Source organism: Chanodichthys erythropterus, chromosome 3, assembly GCF_024489055.1.
Source record: "Chanodichthys erythropterus isolate Z2021 chromosome 3, ASM2448905v1, whole genome shotgun sequence".
NCBI lineage: Eukaryota > Metazoa > Chordata > Actinopteri > Cypriniformes > Xenocyprididae > Chanodichthys > Chanodichthys erythropterus.
In genome coordinates this window covers 15,408,007-15,423,058 of record NC_090223.1, presented here as the reverse complement: position 1 = coordinate 15,423,058, position 15,052 = coordinate 15,408,007, and the positions used below count along the sequence as shown (strand labels likewise).

Here is a 15,052-nt window from a genome sequence, read left to right as displayed (position 1 = left end):
AAGCACTCAAGTGGGAAACGCCCAGCACGGTTCATGAGGTGAGGAAGCTCATAGGTTTCCTTGGTTACTACAGATCGTACATTGCTGACTTTGCCAGAATAGCCAAGCCGCTGTATGAACTGTTGACAAAATGCAGCATGTGCAACATCAAAGGTTCAGGAAAGAAAGGAAAGCCTCCCTCACAAGCACCCCCATCGCAGCCAGTAGAGTGTACAGGGCTACATCAGGAAGCACTGGAGAAGCTAATTGCAGAGTTGTCAAGCCCACCCATTATGGCGTATCCAGATTTTGAGAAGCCATTTGTCCTTCACGTGGATGCGTCAGAAGAAGGGCTAGGAGCCGTATTATACCAACGTCAGGGAGGCAAACTCCGAGTAGTGGGTTATGGGTCTCGGACTATGACTCCCGCCAAAAAGAACTACAGGCTGCACTCTGGAAAGTTGGAGTTCCTGGGGCTAAAATGGGTGATCACAGAACGTTTCCGGGACTACCTGTTTCATGTGCCACATTTCACTGTCTACAGTGATAATAACCCACTGACATGTCATGAAAACAGCAAAGCTTAATGCAGCGGGGCAACGGTGGGTTTCGGAGCTGGCGGACTACCGTTTCACTTTGAAGTATCGACCAGGAAAGGCGAATCGAGATGCTGACTTCTTGTCACGGAGACCAGTGCCATTGAAGTCACAGTCAGGGAGTGCACTCAAGAATGTGAGTCAGAAGTTCTGGGATCAATTGTGGAAACCCTGAAAGCGCAACAATGTGGAGAAGTGGATTGGATATCTGAAATCACCTGCAACATGAACCTGAGGAGCTGAAGAGTGGATCAGAGACCTGTCGACAGCTAACACCTCAAGATATCAGGAATGCCCAGCTGAGTGATCCAGCCATCAGCCGAGTACTTGCACTGAAAAAGAAACAACTCTACCTCAAACATAAAGACAAATTGAAGGAACCAGATGCTGTGCGACAACTCTTACGAGAGTGTCATCACCTGCAGATTGATGAGGAAGGTATCCTGCAATGAAAAATAATGGCTAAAACTCAGTTAGTTGTCCCAGAAAAGTTGAAAAGGATGATTTTAACCCTCTGGAGTCTGAGGCTGATTTGGGGCTTGGAGAAGTTCTGACATGCCCTGACATTTGTGCTTTTTTCAGTTGTTCATAAACATATTAATGACAAAAGTGTCATTACACTGTATTCAGCACAAACTAGGCTACAATAATATGTGAGGAACATGTATGTACATGTTTGTGTTTTTGAAGGAATAATGTTTATGCGTGGTTATTGAAAAAACAAAAAACTTAAGTCACTGAAATAAGGCCAAAAAAAGTATAGTAAATCTGTGTTTACAAGATTTCTGGGTATTGGAGGTTGTAGACTAGAGTTTTTGCTTCAAAATTATGTAAATATTATGCTGCCTATTCCTTCATATAAAACAATATATTGATTTAGTTTTTGTAAGACACTTTTTGCCAAGAAACACAGTATGCGAGGAGGCATGAATCACATGAATCGGAGGGCGCTCATTCATCTAAAAGAAGAAGAGGCTATTCCATGAATGGAGTTTCCAATTCATACAGCAGCAGGAGGGCGCTAAAGAAACAAAAACTCATCTAAAATTCATCTATAGAAGAAAAGAAAACAGGAACTAACTGCATGTCTTCTAGAACTCGCTAACCATGACTTTTACATCCAGATAAACACTTTTCAAGACAATAAATACACGATTGAGATGATGAATGTATGTATTGCCTCTGAATTTGTGTCTGAATAGCGCTCCCTCCATGGGCGTGGCCACATTAGCGGATAATGAGCTGAATCACGGACTTCTGACATGGCTCTCTTTTCATACAGATTACATAAACACAGAAGGTTTGTTTTCGATTTGACTTACATGATTTAAAACCTGACATCTTAACGTTTTTTTAGACATAAGTGTAATTTTTCTGTGATTAGTATTCACTAAGTTACAGTTAATTTTCTGAGAACTATCAGATTGGACTTCGTTCAGAGGGAGAGGAGAAATCACGCATCATGTTAGTTTTCTTTATTTTACAAAAAGCACAACATTTTGTTTTTACTCTGAGTGTATACAAATAAAAGAAGATATTCTATAGTTTCAATTGATATAAAAATGTAAATGACGGAGTTTTTTAAGTCTGTTTTGCTGCAATGTGAAAAAAAACCTGCAAAACGCGCCGGCGCGTTTTCAGACCTCAGAGTGTTAAAGTACTTACATGAAGACATGGCTGACCTCGGTGCTGATCATATGGTGGCAGCAGCTCGAACACGTTTCTTCTGGCCGAAAATGAGAGAAGAGATAGAGCATTATGTCATAAGAGTGTGTCAATGTCTTAGACAGAAGAAACCAAACCAGATCAACAGAAACCCAATCCAGAGCATTGAGACAACAGCTCCATTTGAGATGATCTCTATCGATTATCTGCACCTGGAGAAAAGTAGAGGGGGAGCAGAGTACATCCTCGTGGTCATAGACCATTTTTCAAAGTTTGCCCAGGCATAAGCCACCAAAAACAAGTCTGGAAAGACAGCAGCCTGGAAGATCTTTGAAGATTTTATCATGCGCTTCGGTTTTCCCGCAAAGATCCACCATGACCAGGGGAAGGAGTTCGAGAACAGCCTGTTCCAAAAACTATAGAGGTACTGTGGGATTAAGCATTCACGTACAACTCCCTACCATCCCCAAGCCAACCCAGCAGAGAGGTTTAATAGGACACTTTTGGGAATGTTGAGGACCCTAGAGGAGACAGAGAAGTCAAATTGGGCAGACCACCTTAACAAAGTTGTCCATGCCTATAATTCTACAGTGTACGAGTCAACTGGATTTTCTCCATTCTTTCTCCTCTTTGGTCGAGAGCCAGTTCTCCCCATTGATCTGGTGCTCCCCACAAAGCAAGTCAAGAACGCTCGGTCTCATGCTGACTATGTTGAGAGATGGAAAAGGTCTAAGCAAGAAGCATATGAGATTGCAACAAAGAACATGAAGAAGGCTGCTGCAAAGGGGCAGAGGAGTTACAACCGGATGGCATGGAGTTCTGTCTTGGAGCCAGGTGATCATGTATTGGTGAGGAACCTGTCAGAAAGAGCCGAATTTCACCCTAAAAGAGGAGAAAAAAAACAGGAAACCTGAGAGGGATTCTGACATTGAAGAAATTGCTGAGAAATCTGTAAACCTACCTGACCTGAACGGTGCCCAGAGGAATCTGATGAACAGATATTAGCAGATCTGGAGCTGGAGGAAGAATCAATAGGAGAAGAAAAGCATGAAGAAGGTGACTTTGAGTCAGAATCTATGAAATGAACTTCCACCAGAAACAGGCGACCTAGGAATCTCTACAAGTATGACACTCTGGGTGAGCCCACACTTCGACCAGTGAACTGGAGTGTTTGTGGAGGGAACAATGATGTGGTAACCTGCAGTATACGACCCCAGCAGAGCATCAATCACCTGAATCTGTATCCTTTATACTAAGTAAGAGTTGAAATAGTTAAGATAAAAGTGATATTTTTGTTAAGTGGGTTATAAACAATAAGGGGTATAGTAAGTTTACAGTCGTAATAGTGCTATACAGCAGGATTATAGTTTTTGCCATCTTAAGAGGTATTTAAAAGGCTGGATGAAACAGTCAGAGATTAATGCAGTGCTGAAGTGACATTGAAAATGTGTCAATACATTGTGGAGGTGTATGTGGTTGTGTCCACTTGTCATTACAGGATGTTCTGGGGGGCCCACCAGCAAGCCTAAAGACAAGACACCTCTCAACACGCATCAAGTCTAAAAGTTTAGATGATTGTAGTAATGTCACAAATTGTATGGAAGTAGAAGATGTTGATAAGCTGTGAGGAAGCATGTACATTACACTGTTAATGGAACTTACATTTAAAATGTTTACCCAGAAATAGAAAAAAAAAAAAAAAAAAAAAAAAAAAAAAAAACTGTTTTGTAACATTTAATTTTTTTAGTGGGGGAGGGTGTTATGACCTCAAGAGAGTTATTTAATTTGTTTAATGTTTTTTGTTTATTATAAATAATTTGCAGTAATATAATAAGATAATTTGTATACTGTTGGGGGCGCTGTGGGAAGAAGGACATTGGAGTAAAATGATTAGAGAATAAGTGCAGGTGACGCATGTTGTCGTTCGTGTGAAAGCCCCAAATCTGTTACAGAAAACAAAAGGAAGAAAACACAACCGGGGCGAATAAATCTACAGAAAAGTAAAGCTTGTCATTGTTATTGTCCAAGGGGGCAACACTAAGAAGGCATGGGAAGGGTTTAATAGTATTATGGGAAGAGTGTGTTCAAGGTGCACTTTCTGGAGAAGATTTAAATGTTTTCTTTACTAGGTTTGACAGATGGGAATGTACTAATGAATGTGAGAGAATATGTCTTAATATTCCGGTATATGAGCCTATTAAGCTTAAGGAGTATGAAACAGTCTTGCTAGCATTTAAGCCAAATAAAGCACCTGTCCCAGACGGTGTAAAGGGTCATATATTAAAAGACTGTGCTTTTAAACTAACTGGTTTCCTTACCAAATAGTTTCAGCTCTTTTTAAATTGTAAGGTGGTTCCAAATTCATGGTAAGAAACAAAGATTGGCATTAGATATTTTAGGTATTGGGACAATCGGTTAAAATATTTTAGAACAATAGCTCTAACATCCATGTTGGGTAAATGTATTAAACGAGTAAGGAGGTTTTATCAGACTTATTTGTTTTCAGACATTTGTTTACTGTAGATAACCAATGTGGAAATGGGAGTTTATAATCTCGAGCTTTATAAATCCAGATATAGCAATAAAAATAACTAAATGAGGAAATGGTGACAAATAAGCTAATCATCTTTTGTCAATTGTTAACTTGGCTGATTGCACTACCGTGATTTTCTTTTCATGATTTCTTTTTATATTGCACCCTATTTTACTGCTTTGTTTTGATCAAATGTTCAGTCACCTTCATGACCCTATTGAGAGTCCTGAAAATTTCCAGAAAAGTTGTTTCTGTTGTGAAATCACAAATAAGGTTTTTGTGCTAACATTTTGGGAACACTATTGGAACATTACTAAAGACCAAGTAACTCTGAATGACATTATATTAATGTTGGAGGAACGTTTTTTTATAACTTTGAGTCTGAGTCGCATGGATTATTTATGCCTTTACCAGTATACAAACTTTTTCATTATTTTTTTTTTTTTTTTTCAAAACATCATCATCAAAACTCATTCAGTAAAGGTCCAAGGATATTCAGTAAATCAATTCAGAGGAAAATAGAAGCATTATGATTGAAACTCATCTGAAACTCATATTATCCTATTATCATCTCCAGTATCTTTTATCTTTTAATCTATAGTTTGTGCGTCATTCAGACTCATATCACAAACATTTACGTTTAATCATTCAGTAGACGCTTTTATCTGTAAGGCCCACCCAATGGGCCCAGTGGAGGTTTCCCACAGGACGGGGAAGGTTTCTTGCGCTTTCGGTCTTTTCAGCATGGCAAATTAGTTTAATTCCAAGTAATCTTTTATCTGACTCCATGTTATTATGACCTCGAATTTAGTTTAGAATGTCAATTGATTATTGGTCATTTGTATAATAATTTAGCTCTACATTTGAATATTCAATTTAACTCTTTACTCTTATTGTACTCGTTCATTCGGTTCTCAGAGTCGCACAGGGTCCTCGCACTGGTCATTTATTTGTTATGCGGGCCCACGAGCACAAACTCACCAGTCTTGGTCACTAGACAGAGGTAATTGACTATAATGTTTAGAAGGCCACTTTCATGCTTGCTCTGTCTAAAGTATTTGTTTTGTCCCCATAGATCTGTATACACTTGAATTAAAATAACACTATCTCTAGTCAGAGGTCACAACCACTACTACAGATAAGCCGACCAATATTACTTCTCTTATAGTAGCTTTGGTTTACTTCTATGTAGATGAGACCATTGTACCAGTTGCACTGAGACATTTCAAACGATACCAAACATGTATAGCATTCTTTGATGATTGTTCACATTAAACCATATAGATTTTGGGTGAATTTCAGGTCATCTCTGCATGTAGAGAGAAGAGATGGGGGAAGAGGGTGAAGGAAATGAAATGTAGATTAAAGGTCCCCTTTTTCGTGGTTTTTTGAAGCTTTGATTGTGTTTATAGTGTGCAACATAACATGTGTTCATGTTTCACGTGTAAAAAAACACAGTATTTTTCACATAATTTACTTATCTGTATACCGCTGTTTCCACTGTCATAACAACGGGCTGATGACTTCCTTGTTCTATGAAGTCCCTCCTTCAGAAATACGTAACGAGTTCTGATTGTGCCAGCGGTTCCTGTGTTGTGATTCGACAGCAGCTTAGCGCACCCAGAGCCATAGAGAGAGCGCTCCTTGCCCGGAAAGGTCACGCCTCTTACCATAACGTGTGCTGCACATAGTTTTACATGTGGATTATTGTGGTGTTGTGCCGAATGAACACAAAAGACAATAATTCCCAAGAGACTGAACTCTTTAATCTCCACAAGCAGCGACAGAAAATGTACAACGTTAGCACTCACTCAGAAGAGTACCTCATACGGAAAACAGCCATATACATAAACATAGTCCCCTCTTGTGGCCATTATGTGCACTGCAGTCCAACATTAAGTATTGCAGTAAGGATACCACAATTATAATTTTCGGGAACCGAGTTAAACATAAATTGTAACCATTGATCTCTAAGTACAGCGTCCCTGGGAAGGCCAAACAAAAGTGATTGGACTGTGGGATGAAAACAACAGTGTTTAGACGACATGGCGACAAACACACTCTACAAACGCAACTCTTGCTTTTCTCCGTGGGAGCGCAACAAGACCACGCCCCCTTTTTTGTGTATTCCTGTGGACAGAGGTTAGTCAAAAAACTGTTTTAGTGACGTCATTAAAGAAGGAAGTAGAGGGATGTAGTCCAAACTGGCCGTTCGATGTAGGCGACTTCTGTTAAATAAAATATCTCGCTTGGCATTGAACTTTGAGCTTTAAAATTTCACAGATTTTATTTATACTCTAACAACAACATTACACACTAACTAAAGTTTGAAACATGGGATCACGAAGAACGGGACCTTTAAGGCAAATGCTGAGGTGTGATTGACTCAGTGTGATTGCGTCTCGGGTGGGGATGCTTTTTTGCAAGTGCAAATGTTAATTTCCTTTGTTTTCTCAAAGAGTAGCCCTTTCTTGGTCCAGGCACTCCAGCATCAGTCTTACATATCTAAAGTGACTTACAAATGAAGAGAACAATAGAAACAACTGAATCATCAATAGGTCAACAATATGCAAGTGCAAGTACTAGTCCTAGTTAATCTAACACCGTACACGTGACAAGGTTTTTTTTTTTTTTTTTTTGTAAAGGACAAATAGAAACGTAATTGTTGAATATTGTATAAGGCAAATCTGCAAAAAATCTGCAGTTCTAGCAATGAATTTGGGATTATGCTGGGCACCAACTCTGCCACAAAACCCATGTATACATTGTTTTTTGAGCTTAATTTAGTGTCTGCTGTGTGTACCATTACCTACCATAACCTATTTACCTGAGAACATCAAATCACTGATTTATACATTAACCTGTAAGAACACACATTATTGTCCTCATTTTTAGTTAATTTTCACTTTCACTTATTCTTTTCTTGAGGTTTATTCATATCCCTATAAAATAAACATCTCTTAGCATGTAAATGAAGGTCATAATGAAGCACATGAGGTCGTGTAAAGGCTTGTAACAATCAAATTGATAACAATAGCTTTAAAGCCATGTCAGTGGTTAGTAAATGAGTATAATAAAGGCTGTAGAGTAAGAGACAATAATTAACGTTGAAAAAAATTATGATAATTCTGTTGAAATTGGATGCAACTTTTGTTCTGGTATTAATTTAGGTTACAATTGTAGACAAAAACACAACACAAGTAACTCAATTATTTGTTGGGTTAATTAATGAAATGTATATTGTATATGTTTCCATACAATTAGTGGACTTAAATTATTTTACTTTAGATTACTTTGAATTTATGTCTGAAAAATACTATATGAATAAAGGAATAAATAAAGGAAAAGAAACCAAGACAGATGTTTTCACTCCATCGCAGATCTTCTTCTTCACCACCAGGAGGCGCTAGCAGCTATGTGTCCCATGTATCAAGCACAACTGCTCTCCTGCATCATAAACATTTATCAGAAATTCACACATTTTCATCCCTTTTATCACAATCTTAGTCACCTTCTGCACTTCATCTCCCAGAATCCTTCCTGGTCCACACATTCTAAAATTATCACAGCTGTATGTCCAACCCAGAATCACGCCAAAGCACACTGGTCCACTACTAGAGGATGCGTGTCAGTGTCACGATTTGCCTTCTAGGCCTGAAAATGACCCGCAGGGGGCGATAATTTTCTTAATGTCAACAACTTCCCAACAGAACAGTGCATTTTCCAAAAATCCCCGCGTCTGATTCGGTCCGGTTGGATATTGTAAGCCATAATATTTCTTCAGGTGTGGTCATTTAAAAAAAAAATGTTTCTGTATTCTAACGTTATATTTGTGTTTTGTGGACTGTGGAATTGTGGTAGATTAATGACAGAAAGCTGCAGTGACTGCATATATTATGTTGATAAACAGTTGTTCTAGTAGATGGGTAACATTAGATGCTAGACATTGCTCGTTCATGATGATTACTGAGTTTTTTAATAGGTGGCTATTTGTTTGACTTAATTACCTTGCCATATCTAGATACTCCAACACCAGCCCAGTTCTACTGTGAGGTAAAACTTTAACTCTGCAGTTGTGAATCTCACTCAGGTATGTGAACTGATATCTGATATGGAATGAAACATCTGTAATGTACTTTTGAGTGAACTGAGAACCATCTGAGCATTCATTCTATCAGAACTGTTGTTGTTTTTCTATTTTTGTGTATTGTTATTTAAGAGAAAAGAAACTGAACAAAACTTTATGTATGTATGTATGTATTTATTTATTTATTTGTACATTTCTCATTTCAAATTATAAGAGAAGTGAAACAAAGAATTTATTTCATGACTATTGTTTTCTTTATTTTTGTGACAAGCAGGGCAGGCGAGAACCGCGAGGGAACGGCACGAGGCCGGTGATGCGAGTCTCTCACGGTCACACGGAGGAGCTCCGGAAGCAAAAAAAGGAGGAGCGACGACTTTATTTTATGTTTTGTTAAGTTTGTGTGGTTCCTCACGAACAACTGCCGGCATTTTACTTTCGTTTTGTATTTGTTTATTTTGGTATTAAATGTTAAATGTTCCCGCCTCCTTCTTCCCATATAGCCTACGAACTGTGTTACAATTTTGTTTATTCTCTACTAAACATTTAAGAAATAAGTGTACAACTTCTGTTATCTTGGAGTAGGGGCATTCCCTCTGTCTTGTGGGCTGATAGAGGGGAAGAGGGGTTAATCAACACCATTATAGCCTACTCTGGGGAGCTACCGTGTGGGCTATGTTATTAAATTCCAGTCAGAGCCTCAATCCTCATACGTTTCTGGATTACAATCCTCATAAAATAATACGTTTTTATAATAAACTTTTTAAAATCAAAATGTAGATTTGAATTTTTATTTTTTTTTATAACCAAAAGATGCTATGTGAAAGTTTGAAACAGAAAGTAGTGGTTTTCATCTTGCCACTTTCTTGGTAAAGAAAACTAATTTTTACTCAAATTAATCAGACATAATAAAAGAGAAACTTCTCATCAGATGAGTAAAATAATGGCTGTACTTGAAATGTAGACTTAAATAAATGTTCTTTTTGGTGGAATATATCTTATTTGTAATATACGATCTGACACGTACAAGATTTTTTATTTATTTTTGTCCTTTAAATGCCTTTATAATGATCATGTTCATCTAGAATCAGAGCGTAATTTACAATGCATAGGCCTAAATTCATCCACTTTTCCAGAAAGACATCAAATTATGTGGCCATTGTACTGGAAGAAGAACATGTTAATAAATCATGTTAATAAACCTCGTAATTAATGTAAATCCATCAGTGCTGGCGTGAACACACCTTGATCCCACCAATGTGAAACAACAAACACTTTCAGATTAATCAACTTATCATTTGACCATTACTCAACTAAAAAGTCAAAAATAAATGAAGAAACATCACAGAAATCAAATTTGCAGAAAGAGCTGCTTGGTGATTTCTCCTGGTGAGTTCAACTCTGCCTGGATTTTTTTGCTGTTGCACCCAGGGAGCAATTGGAGGTTAGGTCAAGGGCACCTTGGTCATTTCCTGCTGGTATTGAGAATTGAACCCACAATGTTTGGGTTACCAGCCTGACTCTTTAACCATTAGGTCACAACTGCCCCTATTTATTAGGCAGTATTACATTTTAATGGAAATTACTATGCAAACTGCCCAAACTCGCGCTTTTGGGGCTATATGTCTTTTTATTGAATGAAGAAAATGCGGAAGTGTAAAATGAATGAAGGTCAATGTTACAAGAAGGACATGTCTGATCCAGTTTGGTTGCATGTTTTGAGATTATGCTGGCTGGTTTTGAGAAAAGACTGAACAAGTCTCTATCAACTAACTCTGGATCTATTTGAAAGTTAAGACATTGAGACACACTTACATTTACAGACACACTTACAGTACATACACTCACTATACAACACCCCCACCATGAATAACGCCATGAATTTCACCTTTTTTACAGTGTAAGTATCAGTAAAAAAGATGCTGCAAAGAAAATGAACGAAATAAGTTATAAATTATGATATTTATGTCTATAAGGAAAGTCCTATAGGAATCTTATCTGGTTACAAAATATGATTAATTTTCTTGGAATCCTTTAGGTTTTTTTTTTGTTGTTGTTGTTTTGGACAAGCGCTGAATATTTGGAGAACGTTCTTATAACAAAAAACTGTTAGCTGATAGCCATATGTTTATATCCAGAAATATCAGGGTGCGAGGTCCTGTTTCATGAATCTGAGGATCAGGTTTGCATGATAAGGGATCTGCCAGCTGATCATTTCCCCAGCATTTCGCTAAAAACACTTTATACATTCCAATATGTGCATACTATCCACCCTAAATAGTACTGAATATTACTAATGTCACATAGACTACTATCTAGGATGGATATATGCACGTTGAGACGCAGGCACCGTCTTTACAGCACATGGAGCGTGATAATGCACAGCCGCGCCAAACAGACACGAAGAATATAACCAGTTTAACCGCCATCACTTCGAATTATTTATTAAATTTAGCTCTTAATGAGAGCTCTGTAGTCTCACCAATAATTCACCAAGAACGTTCAAACATTTTCTTTTTCTTTCTTTCTTTCTTTCTTTCTTTCTTTCTTTCTTTCTTTCTTTCTTTCTTTCTTTCTTTCTTTCTTTCTTTCTTTCTTTTTTATTTCGAACAACAACCAATAAAAAATAAAATAAATTATGAAATACAATAATTGTGTTACCACATAAAAAACAAAACAATATCTAATGTCCGAAAAGGAGCGGGATGAAGCAAAAGCTTATTATTTACCCACCCCTTATACAACCATTATTAAATAGTTTTCTATACATACTATATCTTCATAGCAAAATAACAAATAAACCCTTTTTTTAAACTCAAACCAAATTTTACCTTTTATTCCAAGCGACCCATCACCCTTTAGTCTTAATACAATCAATCTTATAACCCACCCTCACATTCACTCTTGTTCATCCTCATATCCTTTTAGTAACTCGTTTTTATACAACTTTTTAAACTGTTTAAAGTTTGTACAATAGTTTAATGCCTGCTCCAAATTATTCCACAACCTCACCCCACATGTAGTGATGCACATACTTTTTAGAGTAGTTCCTATGTTGAGCTTTTAAAAGTTTAATTCATCTCTCAAATTACACCCACCCTGCCTTTCCATAAACATTTTTTTTGTAAATTATTTCTTGTTTTAAACATGACTTGTGCCATCTTAAATTTAACCAGATCAATAAACTTTAGTGTATCTGATTTCAAGAATAATGAATTTGTGTGTTCAAGATATCCTACATTATTTATGATTCTGATTGCTCTCTTTTGTAATGTGCATAACAACTGTAGGTTGGTTTTGTAGGTATTTCCCCAGATTTCCACACAATAACTTAAGTATGGCACTATGAGTGTATTATACAGAATATACAATGATTTATTATCCAGAATATATTTTGCTTTATTTAATATTGCTATAGTCTTTACCAGTTTTGCTTCTATGTGTTTTATATGTGGTTACCAGCTGATTTTATGGTCTAAAATAACACCAAGAAATTTATTTTCATAGATAGTACTTTCTAAATAACATAATCTTTGTTTTAGCTATATTTAATGATAATTTATTTACAACAAACCACCGTTTTAATTTAATCATTTCTTTTGCTATCGGCTCCAAAAGCTGCTTTAAATTGTCCCCAGAACAGAAAATATTTGTATCATCAACAAATAAAATAAATTTTAATATTTTTGATACTCTACTAATATCATTAATGTACATTATGAAAAGTTTTGGACCTAGGACCGATCCCTGTGGTACTCCACAAGTTATGTCCATATATATAGATTTTTGATCACCGATTTCCACTAATTGTTGCCTGCTTTTCAAATAGCTACTTACCCAGTTCAATCCAACTCCTCTGATTCCATACCTCTCCAATTTCTGTAATAAAATATCATGATTTATGGTATCAAATGCCTTCTTTAAATCTATAAATATTCCTAACACATATTTTTTAGTATCTATACAATTTGTAATTTCCTCAATTAATTCCATTAGAGCTAAAGATGTTGATCTGTTTGTCCGGAATCCGTATTGACTCTCCACTAGCAGTTTGTGTGTTTCAATAAAATCATCAAATCTTTCTGTAAACAGTTTTTCTAGGATTTTGGAGAACTGGGGCAGTAAAGACACAGGCCTGTAATTTGTGAATAAGTGCTTATCCCCTGTTTTATATAATGGTATTACTTTTGCTACTTTCATTTTTTCTGGAAATTTACCGAGTTGAAAAGACAAGTTAGCGATATGAGTTAATGGTTCTGAAATTTCTTCAATTACTTTTTTTACTATAATCATATCAACATTATTCCAGTCCATGGAAGATTTGTTTTTACACTTTCTTACAATATCTGTTATCTCGTTCCTTTTCACTGCTCTTAGAAAAATAGAGCTGGGGTTTCTATCCCAAAGATCCACATCCACCCCTTCTGTAATTTCTGAATCATTTATTATTTTTGCCAGATTTGGTCCCACATTTACAAAAAAAAATATTGAAACCATTAACCACATCTTCTTTGTGGTTCATGAGATTTTCATGACATTTAATTTGGTAAACGACTTTGATTCCCGAGCTGGTTCTGATCGAGGCTATCTATAACTGTAACCGGAAAAACTTTTACACGGCATGGATCGTTCTGGAAGCCAAAAACCCGGAAGTGTGAGAAAGGTCTATGCCTGTTGTGTTGCCTCGGCCAACTGAGTGGCGTTTACTGGTTGGGTTATGATGATGTGTTGCCTCGGCCAATCAGAGTGGCGTTTACTGGTTGGGTTATGATGATGTGTTGCCTCGGCCAATCAGAGTGGCGTTTACTGGTTGGGTTATGAATCAATCTTTTATCTAAATCAGTCATTTTTAAATATAGTAATACAAAATTAATACACTCCTCATGTGACTGGAAGTCAGTTGTTGTGTGTCTCTTCAGTGATACTACTCATTATCATCAGCTGTCTTCAGTAATCAAACAATCATCACTCACTCAATTAATCGTTTAATTATCTAATGAATTTTAATACCCTGCCAGTGGTTTCCTTTATAAACACAGAGCGTTGTTAATTTAACACCAGGGATTTTGCATGCACCATCTCTGCCACGTAAATGCAAAACCTGTGTACATTGTTTTTCGAGCATAATTTAGTGCCTGCTGTGTGTACACACAACCATTAGCCTATTTACCTGAGAACATCAAATCACTGATTTATACATTAACCTGTAAGAACACACACATTATTGTCCTCATTTTCAGTTAATTTTCACTTTCACTTATTCTTTTCTTGGAGTTTATTCATATCCCTATAAAATAAACATCTCTTAGCATGTAAATAAAGAAGGTCCTAATGAAGCACATGAGTAAGGTTTTGTAAAGGCTTGTAACAATCAAATTGATAACAATAGCTTTAAAACCATGTCAGTAGGCAGTAAATGAGTATAGTAATGGCTGTAGAGTAAGAGATGATAATTAATGTTGAAAAATTTGATGATAATTCTGTTGAAATTGGATGCAACTTTTGTTCTGATATTAATTTAACTTACAGTTGTAGACTGTGGCGAGGAGGGCGTGGTTCAGCGAAGTCTGCAACGGGAGAGAGCGTCAGGAGACGCGTGGGGAGTGAGCGGGTTGAATACAAATCACAAACACCTGTTTCTCATTCCAGTAATTGGCGCAGAGACAGGATAAAACGCCAGGAAAGCAGGAGTGTGTGTGAGAGAGAGGGACTGCTGTCTGAGAACGCTGGAGCTGATCAGGAGATCAATATTGGAGTGAAGCCTGTCTGTTGATGTGGATTGTTTTGTTGTGCGGTGCACAGACTTTTGTTTGTTCATTTTTCTTGTTGAAATAAAAGCTTAGTCAGCAGTCAAAGCTGACCCTGTCCTCTTCCTTCCCCCACGAACTTGATCATATTACATAGACAAACACAACACAAGTAATTTTCAATTATTTGTTGGGTTAATGAATTAAATGTATACTGTATGTTGTTTGGTTAAAATCCATACAATTAGTGGATTTAAATTATTTTACTTTGGATTACTTTGAATTTATGTCTGAAAATACTATGGATAAAGGAATAAATAAAGGAAAAGAAACAAAGACAGATGTTTTCAGATCTTCTTCTTCACCACCAGGAGGCGCTAGCAGCTATGTATCCCATATATCAAGAACAACTGCTCTCCTGCATTATAAACATTTATCAGAAATTCAC

General features: G+C 36.8%; 1 long non-coding RNA gene across 1 annotated transcript; it reads left to right on the top strand.

Annotated features, from left to right (window-relative positions):
• Window positions 1–8,508: 8,508 nt before the first annotated feature.
• LOC137017158 (uncharacterized) lies at window positions 8,509–9,411 on the top strand. Its single transcript, XR_010894564.1, has 3 exons — window positions 8,509–8,557; window positions 8,795–8,863; window positions 9,135–9,411. It is a non-coding gene; the product is annotated as an uncharacterized lncRNA (long non-coding RNA).
• Window positions 9,412–15,052: the final 5,641 nt, after the last annotated feature.